General features: G+C 44.2%; 1 protein-coding gene across 1 annotated transcript in view; it reads left to right on the forward strand.

Moving 5' to 3' along the window:
• Positions 1 to 13601, forward strand: part of MSH3 (mutS homolog 3) — a 95464-nt gene that overhangs the window by 20385 nt on the left and 61478 nt on the right. The window lies entirely within an intron of this gene.

Raw genomic sequence — 13601 nt, forward strand, 5'->3', positions numbered from 1 at the left:
AAAAATTTAATTAGATGTATGAGAACCACATTTGTATTTGGGGTAGAATTATTAAAACCAGCATGCCATTAATGCACATTCCCAAAACCCTGAAGCTTCTTCTGGTTTTGGAGTGCAGAATGAAAGCAGTATTAATTGCCAACTTAACACATGTAACAATAACAGCTCCTGCTCTTTTATGTCTTCTCTTGCTTTCATTCAGATTACTTCTTAAGGAGTTTCTTGCTCACTTCAGACTGGGATTTACTGTTATATACACCTCCCTACTTGCATCTTAAAAGTTTTGTTCCAAGTGCTGCCATGGTTTGACAGCATTGAAGGAGAATAACTCCAGTAATTGCAAAGAAGGAAGGAGTGGGGCTAGAGCAGAACTTTGCCTATTGTGTTTATATTTGAAGGTGTTTTTGTGAGCTTGGAATTGGGAGTCTTTTTATTTTAATCATGGGTGGAGAGCTCGGTTGGAGACTTTTCTGGAAGAAAATCAGAGATAATACAATTTTCCAGCCTCCTTTGGCTGTGAGGTCATTAGGGACAAGGCACTGAAGCATCATGCAGCTGGATCTTTCTTGGAAAAGTGTGAAAAGGCTTTGCAAGGTCCAGGCCATGTACAGAGGCAAATTTGGGTTGGTTTTTGAAATGTCTTCAGAACAGTGGGTTTGATTTTTAGGATGGAGCTGTTTAATACTTGGGGTTTTTTATGGTCTCTGATGACGTCTGTAATTGCAAATGCTGACGTCTGGAAGATCCTGTTGTGGCCTTAAAATTTTTATTTCTCTAGAGTAGAGGGTACTTGAATGTGCTAGTGTCCCAAATGCTGAGCCTCCAAATCGAGGAGAGAATAAAGGGAAGGATGAAGTAGTTACATAATCTATCATATCCTTTCATTTGGGGTTGGTTCAAGTGGTTCTGTCAGTGGCGTGAGAGGAGAATGAAATGTGAGCCGTGAGTTACACATGCCAAAAACCAAAAAAAAGAGGCTTTTTGCCACAGTGTGGTTGGATATTTGGCTCGAATGGTACGTCCTCCAGTTCCTTGCCCACTGATAAGGGAATAAGAACATATCTCTTACCTTGTAGGTGGGTGAAGTCCTCTACAAGAGCACATGCGTGGAAAATCCCTTTGTTTTCCACAGAGCATCCCCTGCTCAGAGCGCGGACCTTGGGCTCCTGAGGTGAGGAGCAAGCAGATCACCTGTGGTGTGAGCATGGAGCAGGCTTCAGGCCCGTCCCAGAGCCCCTCAGGGGGCTGTGTTAGCAGCGCATTAAATATTGTGTGCTCTCCTCCTTCCTGCGGCACAGAGGGGTCTGCAGGAGCAGTGGCCATGCAGCTGTGTTCCTGTGTTCCTGTTCTTACTTGTGCAGTTGGTCTACAGCTGGTTTATGACACACCTGATGACTTACAGAGTTTCTTAGAATATTTTCTTTTCTCCAGATCTTGGGGAAATTTGGCTTGGATGAGCTTTCTGGAGCTCCACGTTCCAACATGATCCATGTCTTTGTCCACTCTGGGAAGCGCTCAAGGGAAGGAAGCTCCCAGCTTCACGGCATCACCTGTTGGAGTGTTTAGTTGGTGTTGTGGGGGAGAATGCAGAATGAAGAGAACGCTGCTTGGTTTTGTCCCTGCACCTCTCAGCAGAATCTGCCCCAGGCTTCCTGAATGCCCCCAGGGTGGTAGAAGATGCCCTCTTAACTTCCTGCATGCCAAATGAATTCAATTTCCTTAGTCTGTCCTCATTTGGCATAGGCTGTAGCCCCCTAATAATGGAATGCAATCACCATGCTGGTTTTCTTTTCCTCTGCAGCCTGGGTGAATGCATTTTCCACTTTTTTTTTTTTTTTTTTTAATCAATGCTAATACCCAGAGGAGCAGGAATCCAGAATTTGCACATTCATATATAGATCAGGTACTTATTTTGAATATAGTTACTTATCAAAGACAATAATTCAGAATATCTGTGCAAAAATATCTGGATAAAATTATCAAAATCCTGAAGATATAGTTTCAATTTTTTATTATAACTTCTTAGAATAAAGAATTAAAAAGCAATTGCAGGTCTTCTGCTTGGGTGCCATTAATGTGTATACTTTCCTTCCATGTTTAAATTAAACTGAGGTATTACGGGGTAATTTTGATTTTACTTTTTCTGGTTAAGTTGGTCTGTAATCTTACATGATGCCTGAGTATTTATCACCAGGATTCAGTGGGGTGGATTTTTATCTTTACTTGTTTTGTTTGGTTTTTTGTGAGTTTTGTTTGGGCTTTTTTGTTGCCTTTTTTTTTTTTTTTCTTTTTTGGGGTTTTTTTGTTTGGGTTTTATTTCCTTTGGTGTTTTTTTTTTGGTGGTTTTTTTATTTGGTGGTTTTATTGTTTAGGTTTTTTTTTGTTGTTGTTCTTTGGTTTGGTTTGTGGGGTTTTTTTGGTGAGTTTTTTGTTTTGTTTTTTTTGTTGTTGTTGTTGTGTGGGGTTTTTTTTTGGTTTGTTTGGTTTTTTTTTTTTGTTTTTTTTTTTTTGTTTTTTTTTTAGGTTTTTGATGTTTTTGTCTCTTTCTGTGGCCTTTTAGCTGTTCCATCCCCAGAGCACAGCCATCTGCTCCCTGGCCTCCCCCTCCTGCAGGCCATCCCTGCATGTCCTGTCCCCCTGCAGGACAGCTCTGTGCCAGTGCCTGTGTTTTTATCACACAAGGTTCTGAGCCTCTCTCTCAGGGCGCACAAACCAGGGGCTCTGTGTGCCTGCAGCCCAAAGCAAGGTGTGTAAGAGCCTCAGCAGCACCCTGGATCCCCTCCTGGGTATGAACCTAAATCCACTGAACTGACATCATTTCATTGCAGTGATGGGTGGAAGATCCAGGTGTGGCCTTGCTGCTTGCAGAGGCAGCGTGCTTTCTCACTGAGGTCTGTGTTGGATGTTCAGTGCTCCTTGTAAATTTCCATGGCAGTTCTTGTGATTAAAGAACAGGAATTATGTTTCTGACAGTTCTTGGCAGGTAGAGTAGTGGCAGCAGTGTGGGAGGTTAGCTCAGAGTGATTTAAAACAGAGACATGAATGGACCCTGTCTGTCACCATCTCAGTCTTTTCTTATATAATCATTAGAAATGATGTTTCATAAGCTGGTGGTGACTTCCATTCAACTTCCTAGTGATGTTTTTAGTCTGTGCTTGTAGGGTATCTTTTGACCCATTGCCTGGGTAAATCTGATTCCTCCCTCAGCAGTAATCCTGTATCACAGGATCCCAGGGGATTTGGGGTTGGGAGGGATGTCTGGAGATGATCTGGTCCATCCCCCAGGAAGGTGCAGCTGGGGCTGGGATGTCTCCAGCCAGGGACACTCCAGGCCCTCCCTGGGCAGCTGTTCCAGGGCTCTGCTGTCCCTCCATGGACACAAGTTCTCCCTCCTGCTGCCCTGCACCTCGCTGCCCTTTATTTGATGGCCACTGCTGCTCATCCTGGCACTGGCAGCACCGAGCAGAGCCCGGCCCGTGCTCTGGCAGCCCCTGGAGATGTTGGGATGCATTGATGGCATCCCTGGCAGCGTTCCCTTCTGCAGCCTGCCCAGCCCAGAGATGCTGCACAGCCCAAGTCCTCCCTGTGCCTGCCCTGGAGCCTCTGCACCAGCTCCTGGTGTCTTTCTAACCATTGTGGATTTTCTGTGGCTGACACATCCTGCAGCTTTCAGCTTTGTTTTGAGATTCTCTTCAATCCTTATTGGAAAAGTAATTAACTTGAATTTAAGATTCTTTCCAGAAGTTTGTTGTGTTGTAGCTGTTTCTAATTTTTAATTGAACAGCCTCACCTAGGAAACGCTTTTGTTTTTTGGACAAAGCACTGTGTGTTTTGCATATGTACGTGTATGACCCACGTAACTTCCACTGTTTTGAGGGCCAGTGCAGTTTCAAATATGTTGAAATTAAAATGCCTTGGAGATTTTTTTCACAGCATGAGGGAAGGGGGGGATAATTAAAATAGTTGGGAGATATCATTAAGCATTGAGCTTGGCTTTGTTCAGGCTGAATTTAGACTGTTGCTTCTGCTGCTGGAGAAGATGGGTCTTTGAATAAGATGTTTTCTCCTGACTGTTTCCTCCATCAGCTTGATGCTAGAGAGGGGTTGTGATGGAGAGTGCTGATGGCAGTAGGCAGAGATTTGACAGAAGCACAATGGGTACGTCTTCACTGAGAGATCTGGTAGGTGGGGAGCCTTTGCAAAAGTACTACAGGAGAGACAGAGGAAAGTGCTTTGTGCTCAGAAGCTTCTGCTGCTGCAAATGAGAGCGTTTGGTGTTCCTGTCAGTCGGGACAAGTATGATCAGACAGCACGTGTCCTTGTGGAACAGAGAGCTGTGCAGTCACCTGGGGAGGCTGTGTGCCTCACTCGGGGTGCTGGGGGTTCTCAAGAGCCAGGGGAAATGCTGCTCTTTAGAGCAAGAGGTGATAGTCCACACTTTTGTGTTAGAGTCTCAAAACTAATTCTTTCAAGGCTATTCTGTCGTCTTTTCCTTTGCTTTGCCTGTCCAAAACTTCTTGGTTGCTTTTAGTCATGCTCTTCTTATTATTTAATTTATTGGTAATATTTTTTAAGCACTTCAAAGTCTTTTTTTTCCTAAGTGATGAAAAGTAAAGTGGTAATAATCTTGAGTTATATAATGTAATAGAGAACTCAACTTTTCTGTCTCCCAGCCTATTGTCTGGTGTTGTAGACTTGCTTTTACTCCCTTTTGCTAAAAAAGCCTTCTAAAATGCTTGGTAACTCAAAAAGAAACTGAAATAGTGTTAAGTGGTGTCCCGAACGAGTCTGCTTGAGCTTGCTCAAAAAATCACCAGCAAGGATGTGAGCAAAAGTCAGATTTAGTATTAAATTAGAAAGCACAGCAGCAGTGGTAATGTGAAGAATGGAGAATCAGAGAGGGGTGCTGTGGCAGTCAGGAGGTGCAGTGATGTAAACACACAGAGCTGCAGCTGCACAGCAGTTGAGACCAGACACAATAGTAAGAGACAGTGTGGAATTAAATGAGTAGTTATTCCCTTTTTATTGTTTGCTTGTCCAGCTGTACGTTGTTCTATGAAGTTTAAGGCCCACACTGAAAGAAAGTACAGAAAATGACCCCACCTGATGGGAAAGAACACAGATAATTAACATTTTATTTACGACTTGGCACAAACTTGGGCGACACAGGGATATGAAATGCTCCATCCTTGGGGACAGAAAGGGGGGTTTGGGATTTGGAAATGATCCCAAAAGCACAATGAAGGGCTCACGTTTCATGGCCTGTCAGTCAAGTACAAGAAAGAGAGATGGGGAGAACCTTCCACACCTGATTTTAGGATATACAGCAGAAATGTGCAGTTTCATTCCTGTGCATTTTTCATCTTTGCTGTATAGATCCAGACATGTAGAAATACTTGTATTTATCCTTAGGCATAATCCCAAAGGTGTCGTGAGAGGATGATTGTCTGTGTCCTCTCTCCTTCCTCACTCCCACTTTGATTCAGAAGCAGCTGTTTGTCCATCATGGGAAGTAATAGAAAGAGCATTATGCATTATTTCATCAGCGTGCATGTAGCATGGCAGATCCTGGGCAGGGTTTTCCTGTGCTTTGCTTTGTGGTGGTGTTCTTGTTGCCTTGGTTTGTTTGTTGGTGGTTGGTTTTTGTTGTTGTTTGGTTTTTTCGTTGTTGTTGGCTTGTTTTTGATTTGGTTTGGTATGGTTTTTTTCTTTGTTTTGTTTAATTTGTTTGAAGCCCTGCAAGTAGAGGGACTTCTTCTGGTTGGCAGAATCCTGACTGGAGGAACTGCTGATTTTGGGGACACACTTGTGCAGCTGGCTTGCCAGCTGATTTACCTGGAAAGAGGAAAATTATGTTAATTTAACAAATGTTAATTTAAAGCTACTATTACATTCAGGTTAGTTTTTGAGTGCCGAAAGCTGCCTTATTGCTGGAAGTGCACCATTCATTGTTTCTGGAATGCCCTGTCCAAAGCAGGCAGATTGATAGAACAGAGACTTTAAGATCTCATTCTAGCTCTCTGGGAGCTGCCTTTTAAAGAAGAAAAGGAGGACCTGCCTAGGTCTCTGAATTTTGTTTTCCCCTTTTGTCAGTTCTACTGTGATGAAGCTCAATAAAATGTAAGAAAATGGATCAATGCCTGATTCATTTCCTAGCATAGGGCAGATCTCTGTCAGGGTGCAGGGGGAAGGAGCAGTGGGACAAACACAGGGCAGATTGGCCCAGGCTTCTGATGAGACCAGACCAGTGTGAGCTGCATCCTCCCAGCATCAGGTTCTTCTGTACAGCTTCTGCAAAACACTTTTTAACTGCAGACACAAGTTCAGCTTGCCTCCCAAAATGTCTTTTCAGTGGCAGCCTCCCCACGTCTTGGATAAAAGCAATCTGAGCTAAGAACAAAGAGCCACCAGTATCATATCAGGTAGATCATAATGAACACAGCTGGGCATAGCAGAAAATCAACAATGACCTTAGTCGAGTATTCCTGTCTATATTTGAAATATACAAATATATATCTGTATATATAAAGGAAAGTAAGTATTGCTGGAAGTGAGGGCTGTGCTGGCTCTGAAGAACTGTGTGATCTGATAGCTGCACAAGATAGTTCCTGTAAGCAGTGCTGGTCACTGGCTAGGAGCTGCCCTGTGCTGGCACTGTGATGGGACATGGTTTGGTGATCTTCTTGATAAATTGAGCCTTGCACCGTGGTAGAAAGAGATTTTAAAGATAGAGGTGTTATTGTCATCAATCATGTTAAAGCGAGTGTGTCACTATAGGACAGGAAATAACACAACGTGGACACGCAGCTCTCCCAAGGTAAAAAAGAGGGAAGTTTAATTCTGACTCCAACATTTATAGATTTCCAAAAGTGACAGTGGATTGGAGGGTGAAAGTGCCACCTCTCCAATGACACTGGACAAAGCAACAGCCCATCAAATTTCTCTTCCTCCATAAAAGAATGCAAAACAATAACTTACTTACATAGCGTGAGAAAGTTCATTACAAGAATGTCAACACCAGAAGATTTAGAAAAACTTTAAAAAACAGGGTGACACTAGTAAACTCTACAAGCTTGGGGTATTGAATGGAAAGAACTTCTACATCAGAGGTTAGGGTTTCATTTGTCCCTCCGTGTGTTTGTCCACAGCCATACATGATGGAGAAAATGGGTGCATTTCAGGGCTTTCTCTGCCACATTGTGAGTTGGTTTTTCTGACGCTGTTTGTGGCCGCCTCAGGCTCACAGCACGTTTGGGTGGGCTGGAGTTGTCCTCTCTGGGCCTGCCTTTGTGAGTGCTGCTGGAGCAGAGAGCGCTCCCAGGGCAGTGCTGAGCTCAGAACACTCCCCTCATCTCACAGGGAGCCCTGCTCAGCCCGAGTGCTGCTCTCCAGCCTGCTTGGCACCGCTCTGTAAGAGCACTTGCCTGTGAATCATGCTCTGCACATCAGCTCTGAGGACATGTGGAGCTGGGAAATAGCCTCCCTGAGATCAAGCAGGTACAGCATCTGCGTCTTCCCTGTCCACAGAGCCGGCTCCTCTGCAATTGAGGGAAATTAAATTGACGTGCTGGGATTGTCTGGGTTCAGTGTTGACTATTGCTCATCCTGGCTGTTCCTAGGCGCTAATAATAAATAGTTTCCTAGCAGTTCTTGATCCTTTCTACTTTCCAAGACATGAGTGCAATGTGTCTCATCCCATTATTGAGACAGGCAGATGGAAGAAGCCTGAAGAAGATTTCTGTGTGTGGGTGCAGAAGCTGCTGGAACTACAGCTGTGCTTGTGTTTTGTCCTGTGCTACCTAGTTCTGCCCTGACAGAAGGGATGCAGAGCCTGCACAGCCCTTTGCTTTTCTCCATCCTCCTTACTCCATGTCTTTGGCAGCTCCTGCCTCTGAGTTCCTAAAGCTAAAATAATGTTTTCTTAGAATTCCTTGCTTCCAGGCTCCAGGCTTGTCAGTGTGGTTGGAGTTCTTTTCAGATGTAGTTCTTCCTGAGAAAATCAGAAAATGTGTTGAGAAACGTTGGTAGTTCAGATGGAAAAAGGCAAGCAAGGAGTTTTCCTCAAGTTTTTCTATGTGTGTGTTTATGTATTTGTATGTGTACATGCATGTGAGTAAGCAGATACACATATATGTGTGTATGTATATTGAAGTGTGTCAGAGTTGCTTCTGGGCTTTTCAGCAGCCTCTGGCATTCAGGAGGGGTCTGGGATGGGGCACTTTGGAAGCTGGAGGTGCTGTGGGGTGCTGTGTTGTATGTAACATACTGATAACACCATGTGGTGATTTCTGCTCGGTTTTCATGGACAGCAGCCATTTGTGTCAGATACTCAGCAAAGGTGACTGTGCTGCTGTTTTTCTGCAACAGCAGTCTCCATCTCTGCCATCTGAAAGCTGCTCAGAGCAAACGTGGGGAAACACTTGACTCTGCCTGCAGAAAAAGCTGTGCTTCTAAAAATGTGTGTGCTCGGTGCCAAAAGAACAACTGCTTGGAAATGTCCCCGAGGCTTTGCCAGAGAAGCTGCTGCAGCTCCGTGCCAAGGCTCACCCAAAAGGGGAGGATGGTTGTTCTCCATTTCCACAGACACACTCAGAACTGAGCCCCCTTGATGCCTCAGGTTATAGCTTTCGTATTTCTCAGATTCTGTGCTGCTTCAGTGTGTGGGTCTGGGTTCACATTCTGGGATGGTGAGCTCTGTGCACAGGGCAGGGAGACAAAACAATTCCTGCTCCAGCTGGGGAACAAATGATCCAAATCTCAGCCCCAGAGCACAAACCCCGTGGGCTGGAGAGAGAAAAACAAGCAGGGTGGGACTGCAGGGGCTAAAGCTGGGATGGGACAATGAACTGCAAGATGCAAATGGAGCAGAACTGATCCCAGGGAGAGACCCCGTGCCCGGCCGTGCATTTTGGGGCCATTTTGGTCCACCTTGGGTGCAGCCCTGGCTGGGTTCTGGTGCTGCCCAAGGTGGATCCATGGAGGAGATGCTTTGAATAAATCCCTGCTTTATTCTGGAACTCTGTCCAGCATCACCCTGATAAAGCATCACCCTGAGCTAGGAGAGGCTGGATAACAAAGGTATCCCAGTGGTGACAAGTGAAGGAAATGCAGTTTCTGCCTCTTGGAATCTCTGCTGCTCACAGTGACCCCAAGATGTGTTAGGAAGTCTCTGTTCCCAGCCCAGCAGTTGAAGAAGCAGTCAGAGCTCTGCATTTCTCGGTCTCAATGTTGTTTATTGTTCCTTATCTATAAAATCCTTTCTCCTGTCCTGCCCAGGTCCGCTCAGCAGGACACTCAGAGGCACTCTGCCTGCCCCAGGGCAGGGTTATCTTTTTATACTAAAAACTACCTGTACAATATTTACAGTTACTTCCCAATACCTGTCACCTGTGTTAGACAGTGAGCTTCTACTCTAAACCAACCCAAAAGTGCCAACATCACCCAGGAGATGGAGGCCAAGAAGAAGGAGAAAGGCTGGGTACACCCAGATCCCTCCATCTTGCCCCCTGAACCCCCATTCTAAAATCCCAAAAAATCTATTTTTCACCCCATGATAAATTCACTATCATTCTACTTAAACTTTCGTGGCTTGGAATCCTTCATATAAAGGTTGGTAATTGTTTTTCCCAAGGGCTAAATCAAAGGCACCGGGGTCTGGGGCTCTGTGCCAAGGTCTCTGAGCCCCCCTGACAGGGTCTCACGTCCTGCAGGGCAGCCAGAGGAATTTCCTGGGTTACCACATCTGCCAAGCATAGTGATAAGGGAAGGTGACGCAGTGTGCTTGGATATCTGAAAGGACTAATGCATTCAGGTTGCCTTGCTCTGCTGGGCAGTGCTGGCACTTTTTCCCTGCAGTGGCAGACTGGTCATCCCAGCAGAGTAAACCATGAGGAATGCAGAGAAAAGAGCAGTTTGAATAAATTGTACAGGAAAAACTAAATAAATCTTTTGTGCTTTACAGATCTGTGCTTAGCATCAGAAGTAAAAATTTCATACTACATTTTAGGAGCAGACACCTTCCCAAATTCTGCATCATTGGTGTCCCTGTGTTGTGATACAGGGATGTGCAGGGAAATTTTGGTCTGTGCACCCCTGCATTTGAATGTACTAAATCAGAATGGGCATGGCAGAATAAAGGTAAAATTCTGCAGTTACTTGCTTCCCTTAGGAGGACTTACTGAGCTCTAAGGAAACAGTTTGGAGGTGGCTGTTTTGCAGTAGGTCTTTATTCACTTTATGCCTGTTTAATTGTGAATTGAACAGAGCAACGCTGACGTGATTCCTGCTTTATGCAGCAAACTGCAGCTAGCTCTTGTACTTAAAGCAAGCTCATTCCTAATAAAAGATTTTATTATTTTTTAGATACCTTGAGTCAGTTTCTGTAAATTAGTTTTATTTATGTTGTTTCCTTTTAGCTTCTAGCATTTTCATAAATGTTTTTCTTAAGAGACCTTTCTGTCAAAGTGAGAGCACTCTTTTAAATATTTTTCCGACAGCACTTGTTAAGCAACGAATTTTAGGGTGATGCATTGAATTGTCAGATAAATAGAGGAATTAAACCCGGCAGTTGTTGATCCTTTTTCACTTTGCCAGCAGGGTGACAGATAAATCAGCCCCTCCAGTAACAGGAGCAGGTTAGGATGCACATGCCACGTTATACATTATTGCATTACTTATTACAATATTGCATTGCTCCATTATTTATTGCATTGTTGCAGTGTGGTGTGCCTGTGTGTGTTGTAGGATTCATTCAGCTGTCTGTGGACTCACTGGTTTCAGAGCCTTGGCTGTGGGTGGTGGTGGTGTCCTTGGGCAGATTTTGTGGTTTATCTGGAGAGCAGAGGCAGTTCTGCCCCAGATGCCAGGGCAGGGAGGAGCAGGGTGCTCTGGCGGGGGCACGGGGGGTTCATCCCTCCCTGGTCACTCAGTGTCCACTCCAGGGATGCAGAAGGGCTGGGCAGGGGGGCTCAGGGAGCCCTGAGGGGTTGGGTTGATCTCTGATGAGCATGGCTTGTTTTCAGGGAGCTGGAAAGAGCTGAACTGCAGCTCCTTTGGACAAGAGTGATGTTTACAGAGGCTGATGGTGAATTGACTTCTGATTTAAACAGGCATTGGTGGCTGGAGAGATAAAATAAGCATCGACATGTCATCCTGCCTATAATCAGGAAAATGGCCTTTGGTGATCATCTTGCTGCACAAAGGACACACATGAAAACCTTCTGCAGTAAACTTGGTTTTCATGCATCTTGTTAAAAATTTAGGTTTTTTCATGCATTGAATATGTAACTTTCCATTTTTTTTAATGTTATCTAAAATATCAAGTGCATACTCTTCAGCCAGAATGTCATATATATATTTGATATTGCTCTATCTACAATACAAATATTAAAATATTTGAAGATCTTTGCAGATCACTGAGTTAATAATTTTAAATTAGTGAATAATTTTCATTGTTTCCCATTCATTGAGCTGACAAACAAAAATACTGTCAGAAGTCACTGAACATATATTGATTGTAACTATCATATTCCAGAGTTTAAGCTGAGGAGTTGGATGCATTTAGTTATAAAAGGGAAGAAAATCACAAATTAATTAAAATTACAGCAATGAATGTTTAAACACTAGAAAGCAAATGGGTGTGGCATGAACCATCCAGTGAAATACACCCCAAAGCCTTCCTTTTTGACTTTCTTTCTACAAATCAGCTCTGCAGACCTTGTTAAGCCTTGCTTTTCTGTAGTCATTGCTGTGAAAACATAAAGAGGCAGAAATTAAAAATTCAAACACACAATGGATCATGGTTAGATGATTTGTTTGAAGGATGGAGTTTTGTACCTTGGCTAAAGGTTTATATTTATATTGATAGTTATCAATAGTTATATTTATATTGATAGTTATCATGGCATTGTTACTGATAGTGCCTTGTGTACTTCACTGTGCCCAGCAAGGGATGAATAAGGCCATCAAAGAAGTTTTTTCTGTCCAAGAGAGAGGGGAAAATGTAGGAAATGGATTTATGGAGAGTTCTCAAAGCCTGACAGAAGGCTCATACAGTGTGCACGTATATGCAAACTTTGAGACAAGAAATGCTGGCTTAGAAATGCCATGGAATGAATGGACAGACATTGCTGAGAGAGAAATGGAGCTAGAAACAAGCTACAAAGGGCGGCCTTGCAAATAAGGCTGGATACTGTGGAGAAACAGAACTGTGAAAGATGCACTGTAGTGACACCCACGAGGGGTAGTTTTAGATAATTGGCTTTAAGGCATCTACAGCATGGTGTGGCCAAAGCTGACAGGCCAAGAAACTCTTATAATGTATTGTAATTAGGAAATAGTTGGCTTCTGACTGTGATGGAGTGAATTATAACATCTGTATTGTCTCACCCTTCAAATGAGACTGAAAATGGAATAAGAGTTTTGAAAACACCTCTCAGCTGCCCCATCTCTGGGTCAGGAAAAAGTATTGTCCAACACAAGGGGGAAAAGGCAAGGAAGAAAACAGCTGACTGGGGTTGGTGTTTTCCTTTGCTTGAAGGATGTTTGCTCTTCCTGAGAAGGGTTGGGGAGAGGGGACTCCAGGGAGTGTAAAGACTGAAAACTTAACTAGATCAGTCAGCTGAAGGCAGTGCAGGATCACTGAGCATGTGCTGGGACAAGTCTTGTTAGCTGGACACGTGTTTTGGAAATTAACTCTCCTTTCTGAGAGCTGGGCCTCAGAAATGTATTGATCCTTTCAGGTGGGGATATGTGGAATGTAAAGCAGAAAATCTGTCTGGTTTTCCCTGTGAAGCTGGAGAGCCCTGCTGAAAGGGTATTGATTATATATGTATGTATTACTGATCCACGCTGTAATACCTGCACAGTCCCTCTCATTGGCACAGTCCCAGTCTTCTCAAAGCACTTGGCTGATTCACATCCCATGGGGGTGTGAGAGTGACTGGAAACCCTGAGGCCGAGTAGGTTCTGTGTGTGTCTTTTCACTGGAGCCTTCTCCTGGCCCATGGCTCAGTGCTCACTGTGTAGCTGTGTAATTCTGCTCAAGGCTGGCAGGGCCACCCTGAGTTCTTCTTTGTGGGTTTTTAACCAGCATTATCTGTTCAGTGCTTATCAACAACTGTGCAAATTGCAATGATAAGGCAGCATCCAGTCTTAATTCCAGCCGCCAGTTAGGGAAAACAGGCAGTGTGGAAATGCTGCATCTTGTAAAGTTTGGTGTGTTTGGTGGTGCTGTTAAACTGGGAGGAGCTGCTGATACAACTGATATAAGTGATATAACTGCTGGCAGGAGAGGGTTATCAGTAATAACCCATCCTTGGCTGCCTAGACTGCAGTAAGGCTAAAAGATATCCAGCCTTTTTATAGCTGGCCAGGGCCTGTGCACAAACCACAGACAGGACAGGGCTGCTGGGAACGTGCCTGGAGCTGTTTGATTTCCCAGCATCACTCCCATTCCATGGCTGTGGCAATGGGAAGATGCCACCAGCTCACATCCCAGGCAGCAGACACACAACTCAATGTCACAACTCACTCCAGGAGTTTTTTGCCCAATCCCACAAAGCAAAAGCACATTGACAGTGTTTATATCTGTACAGTAACTA

The sequence above is a fragment of the Molothrus aeneus genome, chromosome Z (assembly GCF_037042795.1).
Source record: "Molothrus aeneus isolate 106 chromosome Z, BPBGC_Maene_1.0, whole genome shotgun sequence".
NCBI classification, from domain to species: domain Eukaryota; kingdom Metazoa; phylum Chordata; class Aves; order Passeriformes; family Icteridae; genus Molothrus; species Molothrus aeneus.